Genomic DNA, 13,253 nt, shown 5'->3' on the forward strand with positions numbered 1-13,253 from the left:
CTACTGACAATATTTGCTTGACCATCTATATATATCCAAGAAAGTTCTACTTAGAAATTGCTAGTTTGTAACCCTACCGAACGTTGTAATTTTTCACACTTTACTACACATACAATTCCAACATCCACTCTATTCACTGTTCCATGTGATTTGCATTTATTTTCTATCCCTTACTGTATTTAAGCTTAGAAGAAGCTGCACATTATCTGCAACGTTTTACGAGTAAATGCAACTAGTATTATCTGCACGCGAACTTTCTTATTGTAAATATTTATTTACTGTGAACTAAACTGGAGCTTTCACTCTAAAACAACATCTTTTATATTACCATAGCTTTTTCTCATTGCTGCATCGAAGTACCCGTCTCGCTAACGGAAGCGGCTCCTAAAACTAGTGCGATAAGGACAAGGCGAAAAATCCTGCGTAAAAATCTCAAAAATCGAGGTTTCGTACTCGACTGTTTCCTCCTGCAAAACTTAACCAAATTTGGAAATCTAAATGATAATGACATTATCTGTGTCGGACCGTTTTGCTTTTTTGACTAATTGATATCAGTTTTGAATAGCACGCCTCTCATTGCGGCATAGTCAATTAGGCCATTTTGGCCATTTTTGAAGGGCTCTAGCACCTTAAAAAACAAAAATATCACAAAAATCAAAACGGTCCGACACAGATATTGACAATATTAATCTGTGTTGAAAAAATCATTGCTCTAGCTTCAACACCCACGGAGGAAACAGTCGAGTACGTTTGTATGGAGAAATGATCACTCCTGTTGGCTCTTAAAATTGGCATTTATTCTTGGATGATTTAATATAGAGTCTGTGCGGAAAGAGAAGAGTCGTGGAATGCATGGGGCCCAATACATTCCACGACTCCTCTCTTTCCGAACAGACTCTAATTAGTAGGATTTCGAGAGTAAAGAAGTCTTTTTAAGAACAATTCATAGCTTGGATAAGTTTTATACCTACCTACTTGTAGATTCTTTGGATGTATGCGATCGCGTTTGGCAGTCGCGCGCCGTAGCCATTACCTTGGCCTAAACCGTGACAGCTATTCTAAAAAGCAGAGGGCCTACCGCGAACCACGTTCGACGTGTTGCCTCCCTGTCACACTTACGTACGAATTTACAAGTGCGACAGAGAGCCAACACGTCGAACGTGCTTCGCGGTAGGCCCTCAGAACACACAAGTCATATTTTTATACAAGTGTTATAGTGACATACAACATTTTGGCATTTGATGACACCCACTAACTATGCATTAATATACGCCACACGACCCAAGGAGTTGGATATCTGATATTATTCTAATATTGCCGTTTGTTCACCTCACACACATAAGTATTATTAATTTATGCTATCATTTTCATTCAAATAAAGTGGGCAGGTATTGCTTAAAGTCCTTAAACAAATAATGCCTCATTTGACCAAATAATACCTAAAAAGATTTAATCTCAAGTCATAAGACCTTTTATTGTAGATACAATAGCAATACAATACAATAGCATGACCCTATCAACTGACGCTTAATAAAGAAAAGAAGCTGGAAAAATAGACAGATGAGATCGGATTGAAATTAAATTATTTTCATGGTAAGTTCTGTTATTTTCGAATTAAATTCAAATGCAAACTTTGAGAGCTCAGGGTGTTATAGGTATAAGTGTAGACTGGTTATATATAGTTGCATAGATACGAGTTGGATACAGTGATATATTAATATTTATCAGAGTCGACGACCCCGCGCTTGGGTCGGCGCGATGCATATGTTTAGGTGGCGGTATGTTATTTGATAATTAAGTTAGGTATATGGGATCTGGAAATGATCTATGGTTTTCTTCATTGCAACTAAGGGGTCATCCATTAATTACATCACACGTTTAGGGGTGGGAGGGGGTCAAGAAAATGTGACATATTGTGACATGGGGGAGGGGGGAGACACAAACTTTGTGACGTCACTTTAACTTCATCAGTAACCGAAAATTTATTTAAATTATTTTATTCGCTGTACATTTAAATAACAAGTTTTTAAAACGATAATCGTTTTTATTCGTTTAATTTTCTTTCCTAAGCAGTTTTCGGTTATAAAATTACTAATATATATATCGTCAAAAATATTTTGAGAAAATATTAATAATACTTAGGTACTTACTTAATTCGATTTGGCGATTTCGTAGAAAAAATGTGACGTCACACTAGGGGGGAGGGGTTTGCCAAATGTGACCATGTGACAAGGAGGGGGGGAGGGGTCAAAAAACCTAGAAATTCGTGTGACGTAATTAATGGATGATCCCTAATACAGCTTGACGGGGTTTAAGAAAGATATTCATAGCCAACCGAAGACCGGGTATTTGCTAGTTTATTGGCAAAGAGTCGAGACTTAAATATAGACGCTGTTGGTCGTCAGAAGGAAAGAGTTGAAAACCCCCCCTAACTGGACCCCCGAAGGGCCCGAACATTGTCGCCAATAGCGCCTAAAAGTTCAAGTGAGTGAAACCTTTGTCGTCTAAACAGTTTAAAATATGTCTCACGAAAGTTTAATAGGTACCGAAAACTGTAACTATTTGCATTACAAAAAATATGTTTATTTGCCTTTAAATTTATCACATTGTTTCAAATAGAGCACGCGCATTTAGTACAATTACCTGCTAAGCGCTAGTGTGAACGGCTAACAATGAGTAACAGGGATTAGGCAAGTTTGGTGTTGATCGCCACTAATTAATTCATAATTAAAAATTCTGGTGCGCCCGCGCTCATGACGGCTCCTACCAATTACCCTGCCCACGCGCGTCAAACAAACCCCAACTCTATTTTTACCGACATTGGGTGGAAAATTATAATATTTATGTTCAGCTGAATGAAGGGCAAGCGACAGTTGTTTTATTTTGTACTATATTTAGTACTTGGACTGAATTGTTACTGTGCCAGCTTGGTCGGGCGACGTTTCGATTGGCGTGCTGGGTGCGATGCGAACGATGCAACTTTCTTTTGTTATTCTATTCCAAACAATAACAATGTCAACAATCACGAGTGTTAATACTAAAACGAGAAGTATGGGAACCAACATCAGGCAAGAGAGTAAAGGATTTTATATAGTTCAGATACTTTAAGGCGCTCCTATACCTAGACGAATTGCAGTTCTTGAGGGGGTGAAGCAGACGAAGTGGCAGAATAAGCAAATAAAGGGTGACAATATGAGAATACCGTTGTTGATAAATTAGACGTTGGGCACAGCCCTTTGGTATCCATATCTGGGACTAGGACCTAGGGTATGGATTCCTACCAAAAGGCCTAAGTAATAGAGCCTGTATGGGTACTACACGCAAAACAGGACATAATTATTCAGTAACTTTAGTTGAGTGCTCGGCCTTTAAAAATATATTAAACGATCGGATACTTGTAATTGGCTAAAAGGTCAAAGAAAATTATATTTTAACACTTAAAAATAATTATTGAGGTAACTATGTTGCCCTCCCTAACCACTCACAGGAAAGACATTTTGAGAAAATTATTTTTAGACCTCCGGTTTAAACCTTACTACCTTACCTACCCAGTGAATTCTTAGTATTTTACTAGGTAGGTATTGATTACTTTCGACTGACGACGATTGACGACTTTTCAAATTTGTATTATAAAATCTATGTTCCTTAATCCTTATCTTATACAACTATAAGATCTCTGTAACTCATGACCAACACTAAATATTTTGATTGATTGATTCATTTAAACCCAAGTAATAATAGTTATTATTTTCATTAGATGTTGTAACAGGTAAAAGGGAATCCAAAAGAATTCTTCCTTACACATTCAAGAGAGCATCCTTATTTTCCATTCCGCGTGTATATTCCGGCGTATCATATTAAATGTGAACCGATTCGGATGTCATTGTTGAATAGCACCCTCCCGCTCGCATTTTGTACACGTTTGTTTCCAAAAATGTGATATTCGCATCGAGAAAGTGTGTTCCGTCGGGAAGCAACTACCTGCTAGGGATCAGTCCCGATCCCGTTGCGTGCAAGGTGTACACCAGGACCAAACTAAAATGCACCCATTTAACTCCTTATGCTCTTTAAATAAAGCTTATTTTAACTTGAATTACCCGTAAATTCTGTGTTTCACCGATAAGCACTGGCTGTAAGGTTGCCACGCGTTTTGCGCGTTTATGGTTCGCCATAAATCTTGTATGGTTACTTTGGTAATGTTAAGAGGTGCTGTAAATTAAATCTGGACAATTGAAATGAGATTATAGGATGTTGTTTAACTTCAACAATTATTGCGGGGTTTACAACTTTTACAAGAGCCAGTTCATAATAATTTTGGATGCTATTATTCAGTACTTTTTTTCTGAAATTGAGACTGGTTTAGGTCATAAGTAAATTGTCCCATATCCAAATTAATAGTTAATACTAGACCATGATTTCTCAGAGTGTATTAATGAGGGTTTCAAGGTGTAGTTATCTATCTCAAAATATGTAGGTAATACGAATAAAAAAAGCATCAAAATCTCTGTAATGGTTCATTAGCATTACGAAACTCCCTGGAATACCCTACGTACCATGTACGTACTAAAACACAGCAAAGTTGAACATGTCCCAGTTGGTAACCCTAGACAGCACAAAGACGATCAAATGTCTAACTCACACAGCGCAACAGATGTCACCCCCCACCCCACCCACCCCTGTCGCATACAATAGTGCACGAACCTCGGCGACTAGCTTGAAGTTTCATCGTCAGATGTTGATCGACAGTTTTTTTCGATTTATGTTACAAAATGAGAACGCCTTGGGCCTCGGCATAATGTGGCGTATAAATTAACTCGATATCTACAGCGGTTTATCCGAAAACTGGATGTTCCGATCGATGCCTATGTTGATGTTTTAATTTGAGATATGAATTATGATTATGAACCCACCTAGCATGTGCTCAAATATAGTGTACGTAGTTACATTTAGAGACAAGTATGGGTACCTAATTTGACGAACGATTAACTGGACTTAGCACTTCTTCTATCTAGCGTTATCCCGGCCTTTGCCAGGCAGGGTCCGCTTTCCTTTTCCTACTAGCTTTTCTCCACTTTGCGCAATCCTGATGGGCGGATCCTGGTCGCGTGAGTCCGTTTACGCTCATATCTGCTTTCACGACATCGAGCCATCGCTTTTTTGGTCTACCGTGGGGTCGGGGGCCGTCAAGGGGTAGGTTAACTGGGGTAAGTATCTACTATTTATTTATTTTTTACTTTATTATATTATACATACTATTATTTTAAGAGCAGCTTTTAGTTAGGTAGATAGGTATATAATTTAAGCTAATTTCTAACAATCTTTACCGAATTTGCAGACGTGACCAATGCAGGATACTTTTGCTGAGTAGAAGATTTATAATCCGTTGTAGAGACCATTTTACGGTGCAATAGGTTACAATATTGCAATAGTACTCCATCAATGTAATGCTCTTCTATATAGTAGATTGTGAAAAGGGCTGTATAAAATGTTCATAACATTAAAACTTATTATTCTATCTATTCAACACGCCCCGCCCGCAGACGGCAACCTTGAGTGATAACGCGCAGATAGATGTCTGATAAAACGTTTAGGGCATTCATACCTACCCAAGTACCCACTAATATAAACACTGATATCAGATTCTGACTTCTTTAGTAACGTTATGAAATTCTGTGCCGGTAATATATGAGGAAAACTTAATGAGAAAAGTTATCGTAGATGTTAAGGAATTGGAATTAAAGATAAACTACTTGTAAAACTAACAGTTGCTTTAAATTATTTTGTACATAATTGTAAATACGATGTCATTGTTGGAGTCATTCTCAACTTAACTTATTCTTAGCAGTTAAGTATCTCGATCGGTAAGGATAGGTAGGTAATGGATTTTATTTAAAAACTCTGTAGTGTTGTATGTGGGTTGAAATCTCGAAAATCTTTAGAAATATGTATTCGGACGATTTTACCTTTCTAGGCCTTGAGGAAACATCCATCTTGAGATAATAAATGTTTCATTACGGATTAGGTAACTCATATCACAAAAAGGGATAAAACCTGATGATCGAGACATTTGGTCACCAACTGCTACGATTATGATTCAGCAGAGATAATGACGTTAATTTACAGATAATATAATTGTACAAATGCGTGTGGGGTTCCAAGAAGAGGTTTTTAACCCTTTAACCGCCAGAGTCTGATATAAGTATAAGACATTACATATCCAACTCATTTCGCCACAGTCTGATAAATAAGACAAAGATCTGATTTGGTTTTTACAGCACATTTATAACTCCCGTAACTATGCCAACCTTACTCTGCGTGGTCCAATTACTGTCGGTGGCAACACGAGCACGCTCGATCAAAAATTGCTGGCGGTTAAAAGGTTAACGATATATGTAGTATTCTTTGTCATCGAATTAATATTTGTGGCCCTTTGATTCTCCTTAAATCGATGAATTTTACTACGGGAAGCCTAGGCTAGGTAATACTTGTCAAACTTTTCAATTACATACATTTATATAATTTATTAAAAAGAATCAACTGCAAAAATAAAACCTACGATCAGTAGTTTTCTACTTTATACCCGACCTAGACCTGAACATTCACTGCAAAGAACAAGCTAGGTGTGTATTGGAAATAGGGGCATGGTTCTGAAAGTGTTAGAAAATTAAATTCTTTAACGTTTTCAGCCCTTTACCAATACAAGGGTTGAACACAAGCTAAAAAAATTATCATACAGTTGTTCAACCGTAACTCACGTTTCCAAGCTTCACGTGTTATGCGGACTGTTATAGGTCTGAAACTTTGAACGAAAAACGAAGTATAAGGCAGTTAATACAGTTACGGCGTTTTGCATCTAAACCGTAATACAATGGTATTATGGAAAACTCCTTATCGCGCACCGACCTATTCCAAACGTATCTCAATAAATTATACTTCACGTGCCAAAATGTATATAACCTACATGTTTAAGTAGATGTAATCGTGGCCAATACTGTTATTCCCATTGTAAACATATAGCGCATCGTCTAAACATAACCAGGGTTAACGTTTTCTCTAAATCACGCAATCACACGCAATAGTTTACGAATTACGAGGTCACAACTTATACTGGTGGTTTGAGGCGAAGTACTTACTAGTGTCGGGAATAACAGCACAGATTTATAGTTTCGAATTGCATGAGTTTCGTAATACTAAACTAAAGTATAAGTACGTGCTATTCGTTGCTGTGGGTTTTGTTCTCGTGGTCTGTCAGGTTATTTTGTAGAGTAAATAAATATCGATCGTTAATTCGGTACTTGCAAGCGTAGATGTCAATTCTACGCCTAGTTGTGCGTCAGACAAAAGTTAGATGTTAGGTTAAGATTATATCCTCACCTTGTTATAGGATCTGCGTACACTCAGCGAAAATGTATCCGTCAGTAAATTAAATATACCTATTAGGCTTACCCATTCCCTGCTTTTAAATCTTATACCTACATTATAAATCCCATAATGTACTGTTGGGTAGGTATCTAGGTATACATTGTCCCCCAAGAAAACCTCATAATTATCGACAGGGAGTTCATTTCACAGGCGGAATGTTGGCTGGAGTCAATTCCTCTGAAACGGCACAGTGCGATCATTTAGGTGCGAAGGTGTGAGGAATAACCTACGGCAAGAATATCCTCAAAAATGTTTTTCTATCTCCTAGAAAAAGTAACAACGTTGAAAGCAAAGTCACAAACAAAACAAAAGAGAAACCGTTAGTCGTTATCAGATATCATGCCAGATAAGAGATAAGGTGCACGCCTGCACGCTTCACCCTCTATTATCAAAATGGCTAGAGTCGTTAAAGAGTTCTATTTTCCAATGCTCTTTAAATAGTTATTTGTACAACAAGAGATCAAAGTTTGATATTTCTTCGAGTGCTTATTTTGAGTCCCGTGCAAGCGAAAGATTCTATACTAGATTCACGAGCGTAGCGAGTAAGGGACTCTTGAGCGTAGTAAGGGACTCAAAAGCGCACGAGATGTAAATAACTTTGATCTCGTGTAGTTCACAAAACTTTTCACCTCAGCAGTGAGAACATATTAGAGAACCCGAAAAATGTATTCCTTCTTCATCATCTTACCTCTATTCACTCATGTTTTCTTAAGATATACCAACAATTAAGTTTTCGCATTTTGCTCATTTTGTCTCACTCAGTGAGCAAAATGCGATTTTGCTCACTGTTTTTAAGTAGCAAAGTACCCTTGTTCGAGCTGCTGAGGTGAAAAATATACGCCGGCTCTTTACCGGATTCACCGGATTATAGAAAGGAAATTTCGGCAAGAAAGTGCGATTCGGTACACAACTCACACTCAGCTGGTCAACTCCAGGCACTCCAGCCTTCTATAGGTACCTACGAGGGGTATTCAAAATATTCTCGGTATGAGAATGAAAACAAACAAGTACGAAAAGTTTGATATTTTTATTTTTCAATATACTCCCCCCCTATGTTCATACACTTAAAAGATCGATCAATTATTTTTTTTAATCCCTCGTAAAAATATTTTTTATCTTTCGTGTAAGAATGCTCCTCCACTGCCGCCTTCAATGCTTCATCGTCAGAAAATTTATTTCCACGCAGATCCTTTTTAAGATTGGGGAGCAAAAAGAAGTCGCTGGGGGCTAAGTCCGGACTATACGGTGGGTGAGTAACAGTTTTAAACCCACGTTCAACAATAGCTGCCTTGGCAATATGAGCAGTATGGACGGGGGCGTTGTCATGCAGAAGCAGAATACCTTTGGTTAACTTTCCTCGCCTCTTTTCTTTAATTACATCCTTTAATTGACGTAGAATGTTAGCGTAGTACTGTCCTGTGATATTTACACCTTTTTCTTTATAATCGATTAGTAATACTCCTTCACAATCCCAAAATATCGTGGCCATGACCTTGCCAGCTGAAGGGATGACCTTCAACTTCTTGGGATGAGCTGAACCCTTAATGTGCCACTGCATGGACTCTTGTTTACTCTCTGGGTCATAATGATGAACCCAGGTTTCATCTCCAGTAACTATTCTTTGCAGCACCTCATCAGGATTTTCACCGCACAGGTCAATAAAATCGGAACAACAAGCTACACGCATGTCTTTTTGAAGCCGAGTCAGCATTCGCGGAACCCATCTTGCACTTACTTTTGACATATTAAGATGGTCATGTATAATATCATGTACGGTACCAATAGAGAGATTGGTTACTTGTGCTATAGATTTTACCTTCACTCGACCATCTTCCAATATAAGTTTTTCCACTTTATCAATATTTTCTTGTGAAGTAGCTACTACAGGCCGGCCAGGTCTAGGGTCATCTTCAATACTCTCCCTTCCGCGTTTAAACTCGCTTGACCACTTTTGAATGGTAGATAAAGAAGGAGCAGACTCACGGTAAACACAATCCATTTCCTCTTTTATGGTTTTTTGATTTATACCCTGTTTTGTCAAGAATTTTATCACGCATCGATGTTCTAATTTAGTTAACATTGTCAATTCGCACAGGATGTTCATGTTTGTTCAGCAATTGCAGAAAAACAAAAGACTATCTCGGTTCGAATTATACTTTTTTTTAATGTCAATGAATAAACCTTAGCGGCCAGTAACGAAAGAAATTTTAGAAGAGGTCGTAAGATATCAATACCGAGAATATTTTGAACGCCCCTCGTAATTATAATTACTCAGTACTCACGTACCTACAACGTACGCAAGCCTTAGGCCGAATTATAGGAAAACCCTTGCCGTTTGACATTAATGTCTTCAATACCCACTTCTTCATATTGGTCCACTTTTTAAGTACAACAAACAAACAGCAGATCACCATTCCGATCGCTCCATTGCCATCCCCACACAATATGTGGGTATATCCTCTTACAGTGCAATGCAACATGTGCATGTGATGCCACATAACACAATTCGAATTCGAATAGTTTTACCAAAAGAAGACCATGTTTCTACTCCTAAGTATGGCATTAATTCAGAACTACGCCACAGCAGACACGCACTTGAGTTTTCGCCGAAGATGTAAAGCTGTCGGCAGGTGCATATTTTTTACATTTGCTCCCATTTTCTGTTGACACGCATAAGAAGGCGACAGGCCCAGTTTTTTGCATGTTTTAGTACAACATTTGGGTGTGTTTAGACTACTTTAGACATCTTCGGCGCATTTTACGAATGCTTAAAATCTTAAATTCATAGAAGTTTATAGCCTTCCATATAGCAAAGCAGTGATATGACACCACTTGTAACACAAGACCTACAGGACTAGCAGCTTAGAACTTTGAAACGGCGCCTAGAAAACAGTAGATTAGTAGGAGGAAAATGGTCTCTGGATTTTATCACTGTTCATATCAATTTCAACGTTGATATCAGGTTTATTTATAGTAAATTAAATTACTCATTATTGGAAAATGTATGTATATATATCTAAAAGTTAGGCACCAAATTCATACGTACAATCGAGCTCACTATTAGTGATTGCTACGATTTTGGAGCTATCTTATTCTTTTTTTTATATTTTGTGTTTAAATAGCAGTGGTAGTTTCCACACAATTAATAAGATAGACAGATATTAAAAGTCTCAGGTATTTCTGGATACATATGTATTTATCAATGGATTTCTTTATAAGTTTATAAAATATTAAATGTTCTACTTACTATATAAATATGTTTTTAGTGTAGGTACCTAGACTACCTATTAAGTACGAGTAGATAAGGTTGGTCCAATGAAAATATGTCCTTTATTTCCGACTTTAATGATGAGTTATGACTACATATGGGACCTATAGGTACTATGGCCTTACCTAACTTTAAGGGAGAGATGCCGTAAGTATGTATAAGTACCTTTTGAACTACGAGAGTACCTAATGTAGGTACCTACTAAAGTAAGTTTCTTAACGTATTAGGTACCTATATTATTCATGATTTAGCATGGGAAGCCATTTCGTCGCGTGACTAGGTTGACTAATGCGTATTATGCTTAATTTAGTTGTTTGTTACAATTATTTTATCTCTCGGGTATCTACGGTGAGATAAGTGATAAGTCCATCTACCTAGTCAGAGATATCAAATTATAACATTACGTCATTTTGTTTTGCCTTTGATATTGTTTAGACAGGGATAAGTAGATTACGATGGAACCACGTGTATTCTTTACAACACCGAGCAAGAACATCGCTTTAGAAAAACCGATATAGGTGCGGTGTCTGGTTGCGTATATTTGTATTGTGTTAAAGGATCTAATTATGCTGGATGGTCTTAGTGTAGATATTAAAATGTTTTGTGAATATTGAGGCTGTATTGAACTTTTCAGTGACGTTCCTTAGCTTTGTTACAAGATACTTAGATATATGAATTGATGTGTTAATCTATGCCAACTAAGAAAATCTCGGGTTTCAGGACTTTTTGCAGTTTTAGGTAAGTTAAATAGCTAAGTAGTAGGTAATAGGCCTATAGGTATGCTCCCGGTAGTAGATATCGACTTGCTCTGGTCCTATCTAGAAGATATCTATCTACCTTAAATAGGTAATTGTAATCACCATGGCAAGTAATTTATTTCCTTTGTCATCTCAAGTTCTGAGATAGGTAATTCCATTTTTACGTGAGATGTTGTTTTATCGCACATCGTATACTTACAGATCTATGGCGAGTGAGTAGGTAGGTATGTATAATATGCGATAAAATGCAGGATCATTAAGTTTTTGATTTATTGTCTGAACGTATCTTATCGTAACCGTACCATTAAGGATTCTAGTGAAATTTATCGATGTGTGACGAACGCTGAATGACATTTTGAATTGAAGTTCAAGTTTTAAAAATGTTTGAATTTTATCGGGATTTGAACCCGTGACATCACATCACATCAGCCATTCCTAGCTGATGTTGGTGTCCCTACCTATCTTGAGTTACAGACAAATCCAGTCTTCCAATTAAGTTAGTTATCCATCGAGAATGAATTGCCACCACTTTAAAATATTTTCTTTCTTTTTTAATTTTTTCTTTTCTAAAAATTTCTTAGTTTTCAATTTCTATTTTCCTCCCCGTTTACCCTGTGTGTGTGTGTGTTTGTTCTGTTGTTTTGTACTAACCCTAGCTTTAAGAATTAGTACCTACCTATGTTACTAACACATTATGGACTTTGGTTCGAAATAAATGATTTTCAATTTCAATTAGGTAACAAATGGCATAAAATTTCGTGTCCAATAAGCACAAAGAAGACGTGTCTTACGAGTAATTTATGAGTTTACCTATCAAGATAATTTGAGAGGCCTACTCGCAGGGCTCGCAGGCATATCAGGTGACTTAGCCACGCATTCGCGTAGTCTAGTCTAGCACCTAGCTGTTTTATTTTCTTTATCAGGAATGTATACTGGTATATCGACTGCCATTAGTGGGATCAGCTTGCGCCTCGTACTCAGGTAGCGGGATATAAAAACACCACTCGAAATGGAGCGGACGCGGGCCGGCCTCGCCTAGATACTCGTCACAGAACCACAACACAACAAGCTTCTGACAGGTTGCGATTTCCAAGTATTTTAAAAAGCTACAAGTCACATTTCTACAAGCTTTTAGACGGCGTAGACTCGTGAAACAGAAACTTGTAAACGCGTTCGTTGTCTCGCGTCCTTATCAGGATGAATCAAGCTCTGTTCCAAGTGTTTGAACAGCAATAACCCATTCGCATCACACGTACGTTAATATAAATAAGCTAACGCAATGAATGAACTTATAATATGTAAATTCGTCGCTCAAATCGCGACATAGCAGCGCGTAGGCGGCGGGCCTGAATGAAAATAAACATTTTCGGCAACGCAACTTACCTCTCGATTTTAATATCCAGATTAGCGTTTACACGGCACTGTTAACAGAATTGGTGTTGTTTACACTTGAAGTTGTTAGCATAGCACTATTTTGGTTTGAAGAACGCGCAGGCCCGACGCGAATGGCGGTTGTCCAGCCGGCCTGTAGACGAGCACTGAAGAACACAAGCGTGCGGTGCGCGCGCGGCGGTACGCACACATGCGCGTTCATTCAAATAACGTCTGACTGTGTGGTGGGGAGAACTTATGAATGGACGTAGTGCTATGCCGTATAGATACGCTGATAACGCGCTATCCGCGCCCGAAACCTCGAGCAAATGCCTGATATTCGCAATTTCTAAGTACTTTAGAACAAAACAAGGTCGTATCGAAGAGAGCAGGTTGCGAAAGTAGAATAGTAATTCGATCGCTTTATGTGCGTG

General features: G+C 37.9%; 1 protein-coding gene across 2 annotated transcripts in view; it reads right to left on the reverse strand.

Annotated features, from left to right (window-relative positions):
* LOC134655904 (ETS-like protein pointed) overlaps positions 1-13,001 on the reverse strand; it is a 180,006-nt gene extending 167,005 nt beyond the window's left edge. Inside the window, exon 1 of one of the 2 annotated variants that reach the window (XM_063511403.1) lies at positions 12,832-13,001. The gene's annotated coding sequence lies outside the window, so the exon portion shown is untranslated. The remainder of the gene's footprint in view (positions 1-12,831) is intronic. The other variant, XM_063511402.1, reaches the window with a different exon arrangement.
* Between the last annotated feature and the right edge of the window lie 252 nt (positions 13,002-13,253).

This window comes from Cydia amplana, chromosome 17 (assembly GCF_948474715.1).
Source record: "Cydia amplana chromosome 17, ilCydAmpl1.1, whole genome shotgun sequence".
Taxonomy (NCBI): domain Eukaryota; kingdom Metazoa; phylum Arthropoda; class Insecta; order Lepidoptera; family Tortricidae; genus Cydia; species Cydia amplana.